At 46.2% G+C, this 16,762-nt stretch overlaps 1 protein-coding gene, 8 non-coding genes and 2 pseudogenes across 9 annotated transcripts in view; all 11 read right to left on the bottom strand.

Annotated features, from left to right (window-relative positions):
* The window catches only part of LOC127322176 (uncharacterized), a 57,353-nt gene that overhangs the window by 37,894 nt on the left and 2,697 nt on the right, over window positions 1–16,762 (bottom strand). The window lies entirely within an intron of this gene.
* On the bottom strand, window positions 136–254 carry LOC127322307 (5S ribosomal RNA). Its single transcript, XR_007864673.1, has one exon. It is a non-coding gene; the product is annotated as a 5S ribosomal RNA (ribosomal RNA).
* LOC127322617 (5S ribosomal RNA) lies at window positions 443–561 on the bottom strand. The gene has a single exon (XR_007864965.1). It is a non-coding gene; the product is annotated as a 5S ribosomal RNA (ribosomal RNA).
* LOC127322453 (5S ribosomal RNA) lies at window positions 750–868 on the bottom strand. Its single transcript, XR_007864811.2, has one exon. It is a non-coding gene; the product is annotated as a 5S ribosomal RNA (ribosomal RNA).
* On the bottom strand, window positions 1,058–1,176 carry LOC127322619 (5S ribosomal RNA). Its single transcript, XR_007864967.1, has one exon. It is a non-coding gene; the product is annotated as a 5S ribosomal RNA (ribosomal RNA).
* On the bottom strand, window positions 9,489–9,622 carry LOC127322216 (5S ribosomal RNA; annotated as a pseudogene).
* Window positions 9,811–9,902, bottom strand: LOC127322214 (5S ribosomal RNA; annotated as a pseudogene).
* On the bottom strand, window positions 10,091–10,209 carry LOC127322292 (5S ribosomal RNA). Its single transcript, XR_007864659.1, has one exon. It is a non-coding gene; the product is annotated as a 5S ribosomal RNA (ribosomal RNA).
* Window positions 10,397–10,515, bottom strand: LOC127322439 (5S ribosomal RNA). The gene has a single exon (XR_007864798.1). It is a non-coding gene; the product is annotated as a 5S ribosomal RNA (ribosomal RNA).
* Window positions 10,704–10,822, bottom strand: LOC127322320 (5S ribosomal RNA). Its single transcript, XR_007864685.1, has one exon. It is a non-coding gene; the product is annotated as a 5S ribosomal RNA (ribosomal RNA).
* Window positions 11,011–11,129, bottom strand: LOC127322252 (5S ribosomal RNA). Its single transcript, XR_007864620.1, has one exon. It is a non-coding gene; the product is annotated as a 5S ribosomal RNA (ribosomal RNA).

Here is a 16,762-nt window from a genome sequence, read left to right as displayed (position 1 = left end):
CTCTATTTTGTACCATGTCCATCCTCTTCTTCATCCGCACCACCGTTTCCCATCACCAATAGCCGAGCACGAGTGCCCGCAAAAAAATATCGTCCTAACTTCACCATGAATATCGCCGCGTGACGCAAAAAAGGAGGGATGCAACACGAGGACTTCCCAGGAGGTCAACCATCCTAGTACTACTCTCGCCCAAGCACGCTTAACTTCGGAGTTCTGATGGGATCCGGTGCTTTAGTGCTGGTATGATCGCATCCGACATGTTATGCACTCATTTTTCCTTATGCTTGCTCCTCCCGCTCTTTGTCTGCTCTATTTTGTACCATGTCCATCCTCTTTTTCATCCGCACCACCGTTTCCCATCACCAATAGCCGAGCGCGAGTGCCCGCAAAAAAATATCGTCCTAACTTCACCATGAATGTCGCCGCGTGACGCAAAAAAGGAGGGATGCAACACGACGACTTCCCAGGAAGTCACCCATCCTAGTACTACTCTTGCCCAAGCACGCTTAACTTCGGAGTTCTGATGGGATCCGGTGCTTTAGTGCTGGTATGATCGCATCCGACATGTTATGCACTCATTTTCCCTTATGCTTGCTCCTCCCGCTCTTTGTCTGCTCTATTTTGTACCATGTCCATCCTCTTCTTCATCCGCACCACCGTTTCCCATCACCAATAGCCGAGCACGAGTGCCCGCAAAAAAATATCGTCCTAACTTCACCATGAATATCGCCGCGTGACGCAAAAAAGGAGGGATGCAACACGAGGACTTCCCAGGAGGTCACCCATCCTAGTACTACTCTCGCCCAAGCACGCTTAACTTCGGAGTTCTGATGGGATCCGGTGCTTTAGTGCTGGTATGATCGCATCCGACATGTTATGCAGTCATTTTCCCTTATGCTTGCTCCTCCCGCTCTTTGTCTGCTCTATTTTGTACCATGTCCATCCTCTTTTTCATCCGCACCACCGTTTCCCATCACCAATAGCCGAGCACGAGTGCCCGCAAAAAAAATATCGTCCTAACTTCACCATGAATGTCGCCGCGTGACGCAAAAAAGGAGGGATGCAACACGACGACTTCCCAGGAGGTCACCCATCCTAGTACTACTCTCGCCCAAGCATGATTAACTTCGGAGTTCTGATGGGATCCGGTGCTTTAGTGCTGGTATGATCGCATCCGACATGTTATGCACTCATTTTCCCTTATGCTTGCTCCTCCCGCTCTTTGTCTGCTCTATTTTGTACCATGTCCATCCTCTTTTTCATCCGCACCACCGTTTCCCATCACCAATAGCCGAGCGCGAGTGCCCGCAAAAAATATCGTCCTAACTTCACCATGAATGTCGCCGCGTGACGCAAAAAAGGAGGGATGCAACACGACGACTTCCCAGGAGGTTGATGCGTGTGGTTGGCACGTCCGTTGGGAACCCCAAGAGGAAGGTGTGATGCGCACAGCGGCAAGTTTCCCTCAGTAAGAAACCAAGGTTTAATCGGACCAGTAGGAGTCAAGAAGCACGTTGAAGGTTGATGGCGGCGAGATGTAGTGCGGCGCAACACCAGGGATTCCGGCGCCAACGTGGAACCTGCACAACACAACCAAAGTACTTTGCCCCAACGAAACAGTGAGGTTGTCAATCTCACCGGCTTGCTGTAACAAAGGATTAACCGTATTGTGTGGAAGATGATTGTTTGCAGAAAACAGTAGAACAAGTATTGCAGTAGATTGTATTTCAGTAAAGAGAATTGGACCGGGGTCCACAGTTCACTAGAGGTGTCTCTCCCATAAGACAAGCAGCATGTTGGGTGAACAAATTACAGTTGGGCAATTGACAAATAAAGAGAGCATGACCATGCACATACATATCATGATGAGTATAGTGAGATTTAATTGGGCATTACGACAAAGTACATAGACCGCCATCCAACTGCATCTATGCCTAAAAAGTCCACCTTCAGGTTATCGTCCGAACCCCCTCCAGTATTAAGTTGCAAAGCAACAGACAATTGCATTAAGTATGGTGCGTAATGTAATCAACAACTACATCCTTAGACATAGCATCAATGTTTTATCCCTAGTGGCAACAGCACAACACAACCTTAGAACTTTCTCATCCTTTGTCCCGGTGTCAATGCAGGCATGAACCCACTATCGAGCATAAGTACTCCCTCTTGGAGTTACACGCATCTACTTGGCCAGAGCATCTACTAGTAACGGAAAGCATGCAAGATCATAAATAACACGTAGATATAACTTTGATAATCAACATAACAAGTATTCTCTATTCATCGGATCCCAACAAACGCAACATATAGAATTACAGATAGATGATCTTGATCATGTAAGGCAGCTCACAAGATCCGACAATGATAGCACAATGGGGAGAAGACAACCATCTAGCTACTGCTATGGACCCATAGTCCAGGGGTAGACTACTCACACATCACACCGGAGGCGACCATGGCGGCGTAGAGTCCTCCGGGAGATGATTCCCCTCTCCGGCAGGGTGCCGGAGGCGATCTCCTGGATCCCCCGAGATGGGATCGGCGTTGGCGGCGTCTCTGGAAGGTTTTCCGTATCGTGGCTCTCGGTACTGGGGGTTTCGTCACGGAGGCTTTAAGTAGGCGGAAGGGCAAATCAGGAGGCGGCACAGGGGCCCCAGATGACAGGGCGGCGCGGCCAAGGGGGGGGGGCGCCGCCCTAGGGTTTGGGCACCCTGTGGCCCCACTTCGTTTCGTCTTCGGACTTCTGGAAGCTTCGTGGAAAAATAGGCCCCTGGGCTTTGATTTCGTCCAATTCCGAGAATATTTCCTTACTAGGATTTCTGAAACCAAAAACAGCAGACAAAGAATCGGCACTTCGGCATCTTGTTAATAGGTTAGTTCCAGAAAATGCACGAATATGACATAAAGTGTGCATAAAACATGTAGATAACATCAATAATGTGGCATGGAACATAAGAAATTATCGATACGTCGGAGACGTATCAGCATCCCCAAGCTTAGTTCTGCTTGTCCCGAGCAGGTTAAATGATAACACAGATAATTTCTGGAGTGACATGCCATCATAATCTTGATCATACTATTTGTAAAGCATATGTAGTGAATGCAGCGATCAAAACAATGTATATGACATGAGTAAACAAGTGAATCATAAAGCAAAGACTTTTCATGAATAGCACTTCAAGACAAGCATCAATAAGTCTTGCATAAGAGTTAACTCATAAAGCAATAATTCAAAGTAAAGGCATTGAAGCAACACAAAAGAAGATTAAGTTTCAGCGGTTGCTTTCAACTTGTAACATGTATATCTCATGGATATTGTCAACATAGAGTAATATAATAAGTGCAATAAGCAAGTATGTAGGAATCAATGCACAGTTCACACAAGTGTTTGCTTCTTGAGGTGGAGAGAAATAGGTGAACTGACTCAACATTGAAAGTAAAAGAATGGTCCTCCATAGAGGAAAAGCATCGATTGCTATATTTGTGCTAGAGCTTTGATTTTGAAAACATGAAACAATTTTGTCAACGGTAGTAATAAAGCATATGCATCATGTAAATTATATCTTATAAGTTGCAAGCCTCATGCATAGTGTACTAATAGTGCCCGCACCTTGTCCTAATTAGCTTGGACTACCGGATCATCACAATGCACTGTTTTTACCAAGTGTCACAAAGGGGTACCTCTATGCCGCCTGTACAAAGGTCTAAGGAGAAAGCTCGCATTGGATTTCTCGCTATTGATTATTCTTCAACTTAGACATCCATACCGGGACAACATAGACAACAGATAATGGACTCCTCTTTTATGCATAAGCATGTAACAACAATTAATAATTTTCTCATTTGAGATTGAGGATATATGTCCAAAACTGAAACTTCCACCACGGATCATGGCTTTAGTTAGCGGCCCAATGTTCTTCTCTAACATATGCATGCTTAACCATAAGGTGGTAGATCTCTCTTACTTCAGACAAGACGGACATGCATAGCAACTCACATGAAATTCAACAATGAATAGTTGATGGCGTCCCCAGTGAACATGGTTATCACACAACAAGCAACTTAATAAGAGATAAAGTGCATAATTACATATTCAATACCACAATAGTTTTTAAGCTATTTGTCCCATGAGCTATATATTGCAAAGGTGAATGATGGAATTTTAAAGGTAGCACTCAAGCAATTTACTTTGGAATGGCGGAAAATACCATGTAGTAGGTAGGTATGGTGGACACAAATGGCATAGTGGTTGGCTCAAGTATTTTGGATGCATGAGAAGTATTCCCTCTCGATACAAGGTTCAGGCTAGCAAGGCTTATTTGAAACAAACACAAAGATGAACCGGTGCAGTAAAACTCACATAAAAGACATATTGAAAACATTATAAGACTCTACACCGTCTTCCTTGTTGTTCAAACTCAATACTAGAAATTATCTAGACCTTAGAGAAACCAAATATGCAAACCAAATTTTAGCATGCTCTATGTATTTCTTCATTAATAGGTGCAAAGCATATGATGCAAGAGCTTAATCATGAGCACAACAATTGCCAAGTATCACATTACCCAAGACATTAATAGCAATTACTACATGTATCATTTTCCAATTCCAACCATATAACAATTTAACGAAGGAGAAACTTCGCCATGAATACTATGAGTAGAAACCAAGGACATACTTGTCCATATGCTACAGCGGAGCGTGTCTCTCTCCCATAAAGTGAATGCTAGGATCCATTTTATTCAAACAAAACAAAAACAAAAATAAACCGACGCTCCAAGAAAAAGCACATAAGATGTGATGGAATAAAAATATAGTTTCAGGGGAGGAACACGATAATGTTGTCGATGAAGAAGGGGATGCCTTGGGCATCCCCAAGCTTAGACAGCTTGAGTCTTCTTGATATATGCAGGGGTGAACCACCGGGGCATCCCCAAGCTTAGAGCTTTCACTCTCCTTGATCATGTTGCATCATACTCCTCTCTTGATCCTTGAAAACTTCCTCCACACCAAACTCGAAACAACTCATTAGAGGGTTAGTGCACAATATAAATTAACATATTCAGAGGTGACACAATCATTCTTAACACTTCTGGACATTGCATAATGCTACTGGACATTAGTGGATCAAAGAAATTCATCCAACATAGCAAAAGAGGCAATGCGAAATAAAAGACAGAATCTGTCAAAACAGAACAGTTTGTATTGACGAATTTTAAAATGGCACCAGACTTGCTCAGATGAAAATGCTCAAATTGAATGAAAGTTGCGTACATATCTGAGGATCATGCACGTAAATTGGCTTAATTTTCTGAGCTACCTACAGGGAGGTAGACCCAGATTCGTGACAGAAAAGAAATCTGGAACTGTGCAGTAATCCAAATCTAGTACTTACTTTTCTATCAACGGCTTAACTTGGCACAACAAAACACAAAACTAAGATAAGGAGAGGTTGCTACAGTAGTAAACAACTTCCAAGACACAAAATAAAAACAAAGTACTGTAGGTAAAAACATGGGTTGTCTCCCATAAGCGCTTTTCTTTAACGCCTTTCAGCTAGGCGCAGAAAGTGTGTATCAAGTATTATCAAGAGACGAAGTGTCAACATCATAATTTGTTCTCATAATAGAATCAAAAGGTACCTTCATTCTCTTTCTAGGGAAGTGTTCCATACCTTTCTTGAGAGGAAATTGATATTTTATATTACCTTCCCTCGTATCAATAATAGCACCAACAGTTCGAAGAAAAGGTCTTCCCAATATAATGGGACAAGATGCATTGCATTCAATATCCAAGACAACAAAATCAACGGGAACAAGGTTATTGTTAACGGTAATGCGAACATTATCAACTTTACCCAAAGGTTTCTTTGTAGAATGATCAGCAAGATTAACATCCAAATAACAATTTTTCAGCGGTGGCAAGTCAAGCATATTATAAATTTTCTTAGGCATAACAGAAATACTTGCACCAAGATCACATAAAGCATTACAATCAAAATCTTTAACCTTCATCTTAATGATGGGCTCCCAACCATCCTCTAGCTTTTTAGGAATAGAGGCTTCACGCTCTAGTTTCTCTTCTCTAGCTTTTATGAGAGCATTTGTAATATGATGCGTGAAAGCCAAATTTATAGCACTAGCATTAGGACTTTTAGCAAGTTTTTGCAAGAACTTTATAACTTCAGAGATGTGGCAATCATCAAAATTCAAACCATTATAATCTAAAGCAATGGGATCATCATCCCCAATGTTGGAAAAAATTTCAGCAGCTTTATCACAGGCAGTTTCAGCAGTTTTAGCAGTTTTAGGCAATTTTTCGCGCTTTGCATTAGAAGTGGAAACATTGCTAACACCAATTCTTTTATTATTAGTAGTAGGAGGTGCAGCAACATGTGTAGCATTAGCATTACTAGTGGTGGTAATAGTCCAAACTTTAGCTACATTCTTCTCTTTAGCTAGTTTTTCATTTTCTTCTCTATCCCACCTAGCACGCAGTTCAGCCATTAATCTTATATTCTCATTAATTCTAACTTGGATGGCATTTGCTGTAGTAACAATTTTATTATGATGATTCTCATTAGGCATAACTTTCGATTTCAAAAGATCAACATCGACAAGACTATCGACTTTAGAAGCAAGTATATCAATTTTCCCAAGCTTTTCCTCAACAGATTTGTTAAAAGCAGTTTGTGTACTAATAAATTCTTTAAGCATGGCTTCAAGTCCAGGGGGTGAACTCCTATTATTTTTGTAAGAATTCCCATAAGAATTAGCATAGCCGTTGCCATTATTATAAGGATATGGCCTATAGTTGTTACTAGAATTGTTCCGGTAAGCATTGTTGTTGAAATTATTATTTTTAATGAAGTTTACATCAACATGTTCTTCTTGTGCAACCAATGAAGCTAATGGAACATTATTAGGATCAATATTAGTCCTATCATTCACAAGCATAGACATAATAGCATCAATCTTATCACTCAAGGAAGAGGTTTCTTCGACAGAATTTACCTTCTTACCTTGTGGAGCCCTTTCCGTGTGCCATTCAGAGTAATTGATCATCATATTATCAAGAAGCTTTGTTGCTTCACCAAGAGTGATGGACATAAAGGTACCTCCAGCAGCTGAATCCAATAAATTCCGTGAAGAAAAATTCAGTCCTGCATAAAAGGTGTGGATGATCATCCAAGTAGTCAGTCCATGGGTTGGGCAATTTTTAACCAAAGATTTTATTCTTTCCCAAGCTTGAGCAACATGTTCAGTATCTAATTGTTTAAAATTCATTATGCTACTCCTCAAAGATATAATTTTAGTAGGGGGATAATATCTACCAATAAAAGCATCCTTGCATTTAGTCCATGAATCAATACTATTCTTAGGCAGAGATAGCAACCAATCTTTAGCTCTTCCTCTTAATGAGAAAGGGAACAATTTTAGTTTAATAATATCACCATCTACATCTTTATATTTTTGCATTTCACATAGTTCAACAAAATTATTAAGATGGGCAGCAGCATCATCAGAACTAACACCAGAAAATTGCTCTCACATAACAAGATTCAGTAAAGCAGGTTTAATTTCAAAGAATTCTGCTGTAGTAGCAGGTGGAGCAATAGGTGTGCATAAGAAATCATTATTATTTGTGGTTGTGAAGTCACACAACTTAGTATTTTCAGCGTTGGCCATTTTAGCAACAGTAAATAAAGCAAACTAGATAAAGTAAATGCAAGTAACTAATTTTTTTGTGTTTTCGATATAGCAAACAAGATAACAAATAAAGTAAAACTAGCAACTAATTTTTTTGTATTTTGATTTAGTGCAGCAAACAAAGTAGTAAATAAAACTAAGCAAGACAAAAACAAAGTAAAGAGATTGAGAAGTGGAGACTCCCCTTGCAGCGTGTCTTGATCTCCCCGGCAACGGCGCCAGAAATTTGCTTGATGCGTGTGGTTGGCACGTCCGTTGGGAACCCCAAGAGGAAGGTGTGATGCGCACAGCGGCAAGTTTCCCTCAGTAAGAAACCAAGGTTTAATCAGACCAGTAGGAGTCAAGAAGCACGTTGAAGGTTGATGGCGGCGAGATGTAGTGCGGCGCAACACCAGGGATTCCGGCGCCAACGTGGAACCTGCACAACACAACCAAAGTACTTTGCCCCAACGAAACAGTGAGGTTGTCAATCTCACCGGCTTGCTGTAACAAAGGATTAACCGTATTGTGTGGAAGATGATTGTTTGCAGAAAACAGAAGAACAAGTATTGCAGTAGATTGTATTTCAGTAAAGAGAATTGGACCGGGGTCCACAGTTCACTAGAGGTGTCTCTCCCATAAGACAAGCAGCATGTTGGGTGAACAAATTACAGTTGGGCAATTGAGAAATACAGAGAGCATGACCATGCACATACATATCATGATGAGTATAGTGAGATTTAATTGGGCATTACGACAAAGTACATAGACCGCCATCCAACTGCATCTATGCCTAAAAAGGCCACCTTCAGGTTATCATCCGAACCCCCTCCAGTATTAAGTTGCAAAGCAACAGACAATTGCATTAAGTATGGTGCGTAATGTAATCAACAACTACATCCTTAGACATAGCATCAATGTTTTATCCCTAGTGGCAACAGCACAACACAACCTTAGAACTTTCTCACACGTCCTGTGTGTCAATGCAGGCATGAACCCACTATCGAGCATAAGTACTCCCTCTTGGAGTTACAAGCATCTACTTGGCAAGAGCATCTACTAGTAACGGAAAGCATGCAAGATCATAAACAACACGTAGATATAACTTTGATAATCAACATAACAAGTATTCTCTATTCATCGGATCCCAACAAACGCAACATATAGAATTACAGATAGATGATCTTGATCATGTAAGGCAGCTCACAAGATCCGACAATGATAGCACAATGGGGAGAAGACAACCATCTAGCTACTGCTATGGACCCATAGTCCAGGGGTAGACTACTCACACATCACACCGGAGGCGACCATGGCGGCGTAGAGTCCTCCGGGAGATGATTCCCCTCTCCGGCAGGGTGCCGGAGGCGATCTCCTGGATCCCCCGAGATGGGATCGGCGTTGGCGGCGTCTCTGGAAGGTTTTCCGTATCGTGGCTCTCGGTACTGGGGGTCTCGTCACGGAGGCTTTAAGTAGGCGGAAGGGCAAGTCAGGAGGCGGCACGGGGGGCCCAAACCACAGGCCGGCGCGGCCAGGGGTGGGGCCGCGCCACCCTAGGGTTTGGCCACCCCGTGGCCCCTCTTCGTTTCGTCTTCGGACTTCTGGAAGCTTCGTGGAAAAATAGGCCCCTGGGCTTTGATTTCGTCCAATTCCGAGAATATTTCCTTACTAGGGTTTCTGAAACCAAACACAGCAGAACAAAGAATCGGCACTTCGGCATCTTGTTAATAGGTTAGTTCCAGAAAATGCACGAATATGACATAAAGTGTGCATAAAACATGTAGATAACATCAATAATGTGGCATGGAACATAAGAAATTATCGATACGTCGGAGACGTATCAGTCACCCATCCTAGTACTACTCTCGCCCAAGCACGCTTAACTTCGGAGTTCTGATGGGATCCGGTGCTTTAGTGCTGGTATGATCGCATCCGACATGTTATGCACTCATTTTCCCTTATGCTTGCTCCTCCCGCTCTTTGTCTGCTCTATTTTGTACCATGTCCATCCTCTTTTTCATCCGCACCACCGTTTCCCATCACCAATAGCCGAGCGCGAGTGCCCGCAAAAAAATATCGTCCTAACTTCACCATGAATGTCGCCGCGTGACGCAAAAAAGGAGGGATGCAACACGAGTACTACTCTCGCCCAAGCACGCTTAACTTCGGAGTTCTGATGGGATCCGGTGCTTTAGTGCTAGTATGATCGCATCCGACATGTTATGCACTCATTTTCCCTTATGCTTGCTCCTCCCGCTCTTTGTCTGCTCTATTTTGTACCATGTCCATCCTCTTTTTCATCCGCACCACCGTTTCCCATCACCAATAGCCGAGCACGAGTGCCCGCAAAAAAATATCGTCCTAACTTCACCATGAATGTCGCCGCGTGACGCAAAAAAGGAGGGATGCAACACGAGGACTTCCCAGGAGGTCACCCATCCTAGTACTACTCTCGCCCAAGCACGCTTAACTCCGGAGTTCTGATGGGATCCGGTGCTTTAGTGCTGGTATGATCGCATCCGACATGTTATGCACTCATTTTCCCTTATGCTTGCTCCTCCCTCTCTTTGTCTGCTCTATTTTGTACCATTTCCATCCTCTTTTTCATCCGCACCACCGTTTCCCATCACCAATAGCCGAGCGCGAGTGCCCGCAAAAAATATCGTCCTAACTTCACCACGAATGTCGCCGCGTGACACAAAAAAGGAGGGATGCAACACGAGGACTTCCCAGGAGGTCACCCATCCTAGTACTACTCTCGCCCAAGCACGATTAACTCCGGAGTTCTGATGGGATCCGGTGCTTTAGTGCTGGTATGATCGCATCCGACATGTTATGCACTCATTTTCCCTTATGCTTGCTCCTTCCGCTCTTTGTCTGCTCTATTTTGTACCATGTCCATCCTCTTTTTCATCCGCACCACCGTTTCCCATCACCAATAGCCGAGCGTGAGTGCCCGCAAAAAAATATCGTCCTAACTTCACCATGAATGTCGCCGTGTGACGCAAAAAAGGAGGGATGCAACACGAGGACTTCCCAGGAGGTCACCCATCCTAGTACTACTCTCGCCCAAGCACGATTAACTTCGGAGTTCTGATGGGATCCGGTGCTTTAGTGCTGGTATGATCGCATCCGACATGTTATGCACTCATTTTCCCTTATGCTTGCTCCTCCCGCTCTTTGACTGCTCTATTTTGTACCATGTCCATCCTCTTTTTCATCCGCACCACCGTTTCCCATCACCAATAGCCGAGCGCGAGTGCCCGCAAAAAAATATCGTCCTAACTTCACCATGAATGTCGCTGCGTGACGCAAAAAAGGAGGGATGCAACACGAGGACTTCCCAGGAGGTCACCCATCCTAGTACTACTCTCGCCCAAGCACGCTTAACTTCGGAGTTCTGATGGGATCCGGTGCTTTAGTGCTGGTATGATTGCATCCGACATGTTATGCACTCATTTTCCCTTATGCTTGCTCCTCCCGCTCTTTGTCTGCTCTATTTTGTACCATGTCCACCCTCTTTTTCATCCGCACCACCGTTTCCCATCACCAATAGCCGAGCACGAGTGCCCGCAAAAAAAATATCGTCCTAACTTCACCATGAATGTCGCCGCGTGACGCAAAAAAGGAGGGATGCAACACGACGACTTCCCAGGAGGTCACCCATCCTAGAGTATGTAAATGAAAGGTTAGGATTGGTAGTTCGCGTACTGCGTACGATAAATCAGGGCCAGTTACCCCTGACGAACTATTGCAATTGTTGTGGCACAAGTGTACAACCTCTGCAGAGATAAACCTATTCGAATAGCCGCGTCCTCGGTCATGGACAGTTGGAAAGGCCATACTGTTCCGTCATCAGAACTTTTCTAAAAATATGAATGGTGACTTGTGATTTGAATTGAAAGGTGACTTTGACTTTGAATCACAACTGAGTTGTGGGAATGACACTAATGTTCCCACTTGAGTTAGTTATTTGAAAAGGGCTTTGATTATTAAAAGAGCTTATGAAATAAAACTGGCTTTATGCAAATGAAACTAGAGCTTAGAACCCCCTTACTATAGTTGATAGTATTTACCTTAGTATTAGTTTGCGAGTACTTTAAAGTACTCATGGCTGTGTCCCTGGCTATTCAAATGGCCAGACTATGAAGAGGAGTACCAGAACCCGGAAGAAGGACAGCAGGACGTCTACGACAACTAGGATCACTCCTGACGTCAACAGTTGCCTGTGGAATAGATGGACTACTACTACGCTACTTTCGCTTCCGCTATGTGTTATGTAATGAATAAATAGAACTTCTATTATTGTAATGAGACTGGATCAGGTGATCCTTTATTTGTAAGACGATTATGGTATGTAATGAATGATGTGTTGTGATATCAATCTATTATGTCTCGCAAAAACAATATTCCTGGGATTGCGATGAATGGCATAATAGGCATCTGGACTTAAAAATCCGGGTGTTGACATACCGCAACCCCTCTCCTCCGCCCAACGGTTACCCGCGACCCCCTCGCCGCCGTAGTCCAGCCGGAAACACCAGGCCCATAGGGCATGGTGCGATTGTTATCCGCGACAACGTGCTGCCAAGAAACAGAAACAGGGAGCGCTCGCCGGAACCTCGCCGGAATCAGAACAATGTTCATGAGCCTGAGCCCAGGAGGAGTCGGAATGAGGACCGTGGTCCAGAACCTCGCCGGAGCCGCGATCCAGAACCTCGCCGGAGCCGCGATCCAGAACCTCGCCGGAGCCGGGACCCAGAGCCTCGCCGGAGCCGTGACCCGGAGCCTAGCCGGAACGACCAGGGCAGCCAGCGCCAAGGCGAAGGCAGCCACAGGAGCCGGAGCCCGCACCAGGAAGGCCGAGGAGATTCAGATGGCGGAAGCAAAAAGTCAGACCGCCCACCTCGCAGGTCTCCCTCACCACCACCTAGCGGTGGCGGCGGAGGTGGAGGCGGAGGCAATGGCCGGAGATCTCGCTCTCGCTCAAAGTCTCCTCGCCACGGCTCGCGCGACGCGCGGGACCGCCTTAACGAGTACAGAACCAACTACATTGGTCCGAAGTGCTTTGGCAGGATGATTCGAGAGGAACCAAAGCCAAGGATGAACCTCAAGCTACCCGGAAATCTGAAGCATTATGATGGCACCGAAAGGCCGGATACCTGGATTGAGGATTACTACAATGCTGTAACCTTCGCCGGAGGAACCCCTAACATCGCCTGCCGCATGCTCCAGTTGTACCTTGTAGGTCCAGCCCGGATCTGGCTCAGTGACCTCGAGAAGAACTCCATCTTTTGCTGGTTCGACCTGAAGAACGCTTTTGAGAAACACTTCAGGGGCACCTACAAGAGACCTGCCACAACAAGCGACCTGCAGGCATGCATCCAGAAGAAGGGCGAAACATCGAGGAACTTCCTCACCCGATGGTTGGCATGCAGAAACGAGTGCGAGAACGTCGATAACCGCACAGCAATGCACGCTTTCATTGGGGGCTTGCAGCGAGGAGGATTGCTGCGACACAAGCTAACTTGCTTGGTCAATGCAAATAAACTGACGTTGGATGACATGATCACCATCGCTAGCGATCACACTGCCGCCGATGACGACGCAGGTGGTGATCTCGCAGCTACAGCAATCCCCCTGCATCAACAAAAGAAGAACCGTGACAACGGCGGCAGCAGCAGCCATAAGCGCAAGAACCCTGATGACCAGAAGAGTGGCGGATCCGAGATGGTCGCCATGGCGTTTCAACGCGGAGGTCCAGGAGGCGGAAGAGGACGCGGACGCGGAGGCGGAGCCGGCAGGGGTCAGCAGCATACCTCCGAGGTCACTGCTGCCGGATCCCGCGCTCCGCAAACCTATGAGGAGTACAGAGACATGCCCTGCCTGGCCCATCTGGATCCGGTTACAGGGAAGTCCACCCATACCAACCGCAACTGCAAGTGGGTCAATGATCTAAAGAACGACCCGGAGGCCGGATACAAGCGCGCCCGGAAGCACTGCCCTCGCGGAAAAGGTGGCAAGGGCAAGAACAAAGACAAGGAGGACGATAGTTCCGAGGCGATGGATGAGGATGATAACTCGCCGGATCCCAAGGCAGGAGCCGAAGGTAAATCCAATCCATTCGACAAAAAGAGCGTGGGGGCTTACCACACTTTCCTCGGAACCCCAACAGTACGCGCCTCCAAGTTAGCTACCCGGATCCTGAACGCCATAGTTCCGGCTGTGCCGCAGTACGTCAGGTGGTCGGAAATCCCGTGCACATTTGATCGGAAGGATCATCCCGCAATTGTGCCAAAAGAATGCTACGCCTTGGTTGTAAGTCCCCGCATAGACGGGTATGACTTCTCCAAGTGCCTCATGGATGGCGGAGCCAGCTTGAACATCATGTACCTGGAGACTCTAGAGCGGATGAACCTCACCAAGGAACAGCTCAAGCACAGCACCACTGAGTTTCATGGTGTGGTTCCGGGTAAGAAGGCGAACTCCCTCGGCAGCATCACACTTCCCGTGGCTTTTGGCGATGTTCATAATTTCCGCGAAGAGAAGATCACGTTTGAAGTTGTGCCCTTCAAGAGCTCCTACCACGTCATCTTCGGCAGGCCCACCTACCACAAGTTCCACACAAGAGCGTGCTATATCTACAACAAGCTCAAGATTCCGGGTCCCAAAGGTATGATTACCGTATCCGGAGACTACAAAAAGGCTCATGAGTGCGAGTTAGGCGAAGCCGCCTTCGCAGAGTCTGTGATATCCGGAGAAGAGCTGAAAGGCTACAGAGCCGCGGTGGATCCGACTGAGATGCAGACCACCAAGAAGCAGATCTCCGAGCAGAAAACCTCCTTCAAGCCCGCGATAGAAACCAAGAAGCACGACCTCATTCCAGGTGACTCTTCCAAGCAGGTTTCAGTCGGAGCCAACATGGACCCCAAATAGGAAAGCGCGCTCATCGAGTTCCTCCGCGCTAACATGGATATCTTCGCATGGCAACCTTCTGACATGTCCGGAGTACCTAGGGAACTCGCCGAGCACTACCTCAACATAAATCCGGGGGCCAAACCAGTGAAGCAAGCTATGCGACGCTTTGGAGATAAAAAGCGCCGCGCCATAGGGATGGAACTAGCAAAGTTATTAGAAGCAGGTTTTGTAATAGAAGTTATCCACACCGATTGGGTCGCGAATCCCGTCCTTGTACCCAAAAAGAACACTGAAATACTAAGAATGTGCATCGATTACTCTGGCTTGAACAAACATTGCCCGAAGGATCCGTTCCCCTTGCCGCGCATTGACCAAGTCATTGATTCGACGGCGGGGGCGGAACTTCTGTGTTTTCTTGATGCGTATTCCGGGTATCATCAGATCCGGATGAAGGAATCCGACCAAAAGGCGACTTCATTCATTACCCCGTTCGGTACTTACTGCTATGTTACTATGCCCTTTGGTTTGAAAAATGCAGGTGCTACCTACCAACGTACGATGCAGCGGTGCCTGAAGGACCAAATTGGCCGGAACGTGCACGCTTACGTCGACGACATCGCGGTCATGACCCGGAAAGGATCCGACTTGATCAGCGACCTCACAGAAACCTTCGACAACCTCCGCAGGTACAAGATGATGTTGAATCCGCTGAAGTGCGTCTTTGGCGTGCCAGCCGGAAAACTCCTTGGCTTCATAGTCTCTCACAGAGGCATTGAGGTTAACCCGGAAAAGATCAAGGCAATCCTGTGTATCAAAAGGCCAACTTGTCTCAAAGATGTGCAACGACTAACTGGTTGTGTTGCAGCAATCAGTAGGTTTGTTAGCCGTCTTGGCGAGAAGGCGCTACCTCTGTACAAGCTGCTGAAGAAAACAGACAAATTTGTCTGGGACGACGCAGCCGACGCAGCTCTTCAAGGGTTGAAGGAAATACTTACCTCCCCACCTATCTTGGCAGCTCCAGCAGAGTCAGAGCCAATGCTCCTTTACCTGGCAGCTACCAACAAAGTCATCAGCCTCGTCATCGTGGTGGAGCGAAAGGAAGAAGGTCATGAATATGACGTCCAAAGACCTGTCTACTACATTAGCGAGGTGCTGACGGAGTCAAAACAGAGATATCCTCACTTTCAGAAGCTAGCTTATGGCGTGTTCCTAGGCAGTCGGAAGCTGAGGCATTACTTCCAAGAGCATCCAGTAACAGTTGTGAGCAAGGCTCCGCTATCAACAATTATCAACAACGCTAACGCAACAGGACGTACGGCTAAATGGGGCATCGAATTATCCGCCTTCGACATCGTTTACAAGCCCAGGACTGCGGTTAAATCCCAAGTCTTGGCAGATTTCATTGCAGATTGGACAGAAGCTCCGGATGCAAGTCTGGAGCCGGAACCAGAAACATGGGTCATGCACTTCGATGGATCCAAGCAACATCAAGGCTCAGGAGCCGGAGTCACCCTGAAGTCCCCTACCGGAGAAGAACTGCAGTATGTTCTGCAGATCCACTTCGAAGCTACTAACAACATGGCGGAATATGAGGCTCTACTACACGGTCTGCGCATCGCTAAGGAAATTGGGATCAAGCACATCATATGCTGTGGAGATTCCGACCTGGTGGCACAACAAGTAGCCGGAACCTGGAACGCCAGAAATTCCGTCATGGCGGCCTACAGAGACGAAGTTGACGAGATCGCCAAGTGCTTCCTCGGATACGAAGTCAAGTACGTCAGGAGAGACGATAACGCAGCGGCAGACATGCTATCCAAGCTCGGATCCGGCAGGAAACAAATTCCGCCTGGCATCTTCCTGGAGCATCTCCGGATACCCTCAGTTAAGGGCGCTAACCCGGAAAACCCAGAGGTGGCAGTGTCTCCGGCTAGGGAAGTGATGGCTATCATTCCGGCTTGGACACAGCCTTTCCTGGATTACCTCATCGATCAGAAGTTGCCAGAGGACGAGGTCCTCGCACGGTAGATCGTCAGACGAGCAAGAACCTACACAATAGTTGATGGACAGCTCTACAAACGAAGTGCAACAGGGGTATTTCTTAAATGCGTCTCCAATCAAGATGGCATTGAAATCCTCAGAGAGATCCACGCAGG

The sequence above is a fragment of the Lolium perenne genome, chromosome 2 (assembly GCF_019359855.2).
Source record: "Lolium perenne isolate Kyuss_39 chromosome 2, Kyuss_2.0, whole genome shotgun sequence".
Lineage (NCBI taxonomy): Eukaryota > Viridiplantae > Streptophyta > Magnoliopsida > Poales > Poaceae > Lolium > Lolium perenne.
This window is presented reverse-complemented; position numbering and strand designations above follow the sequence as displayed.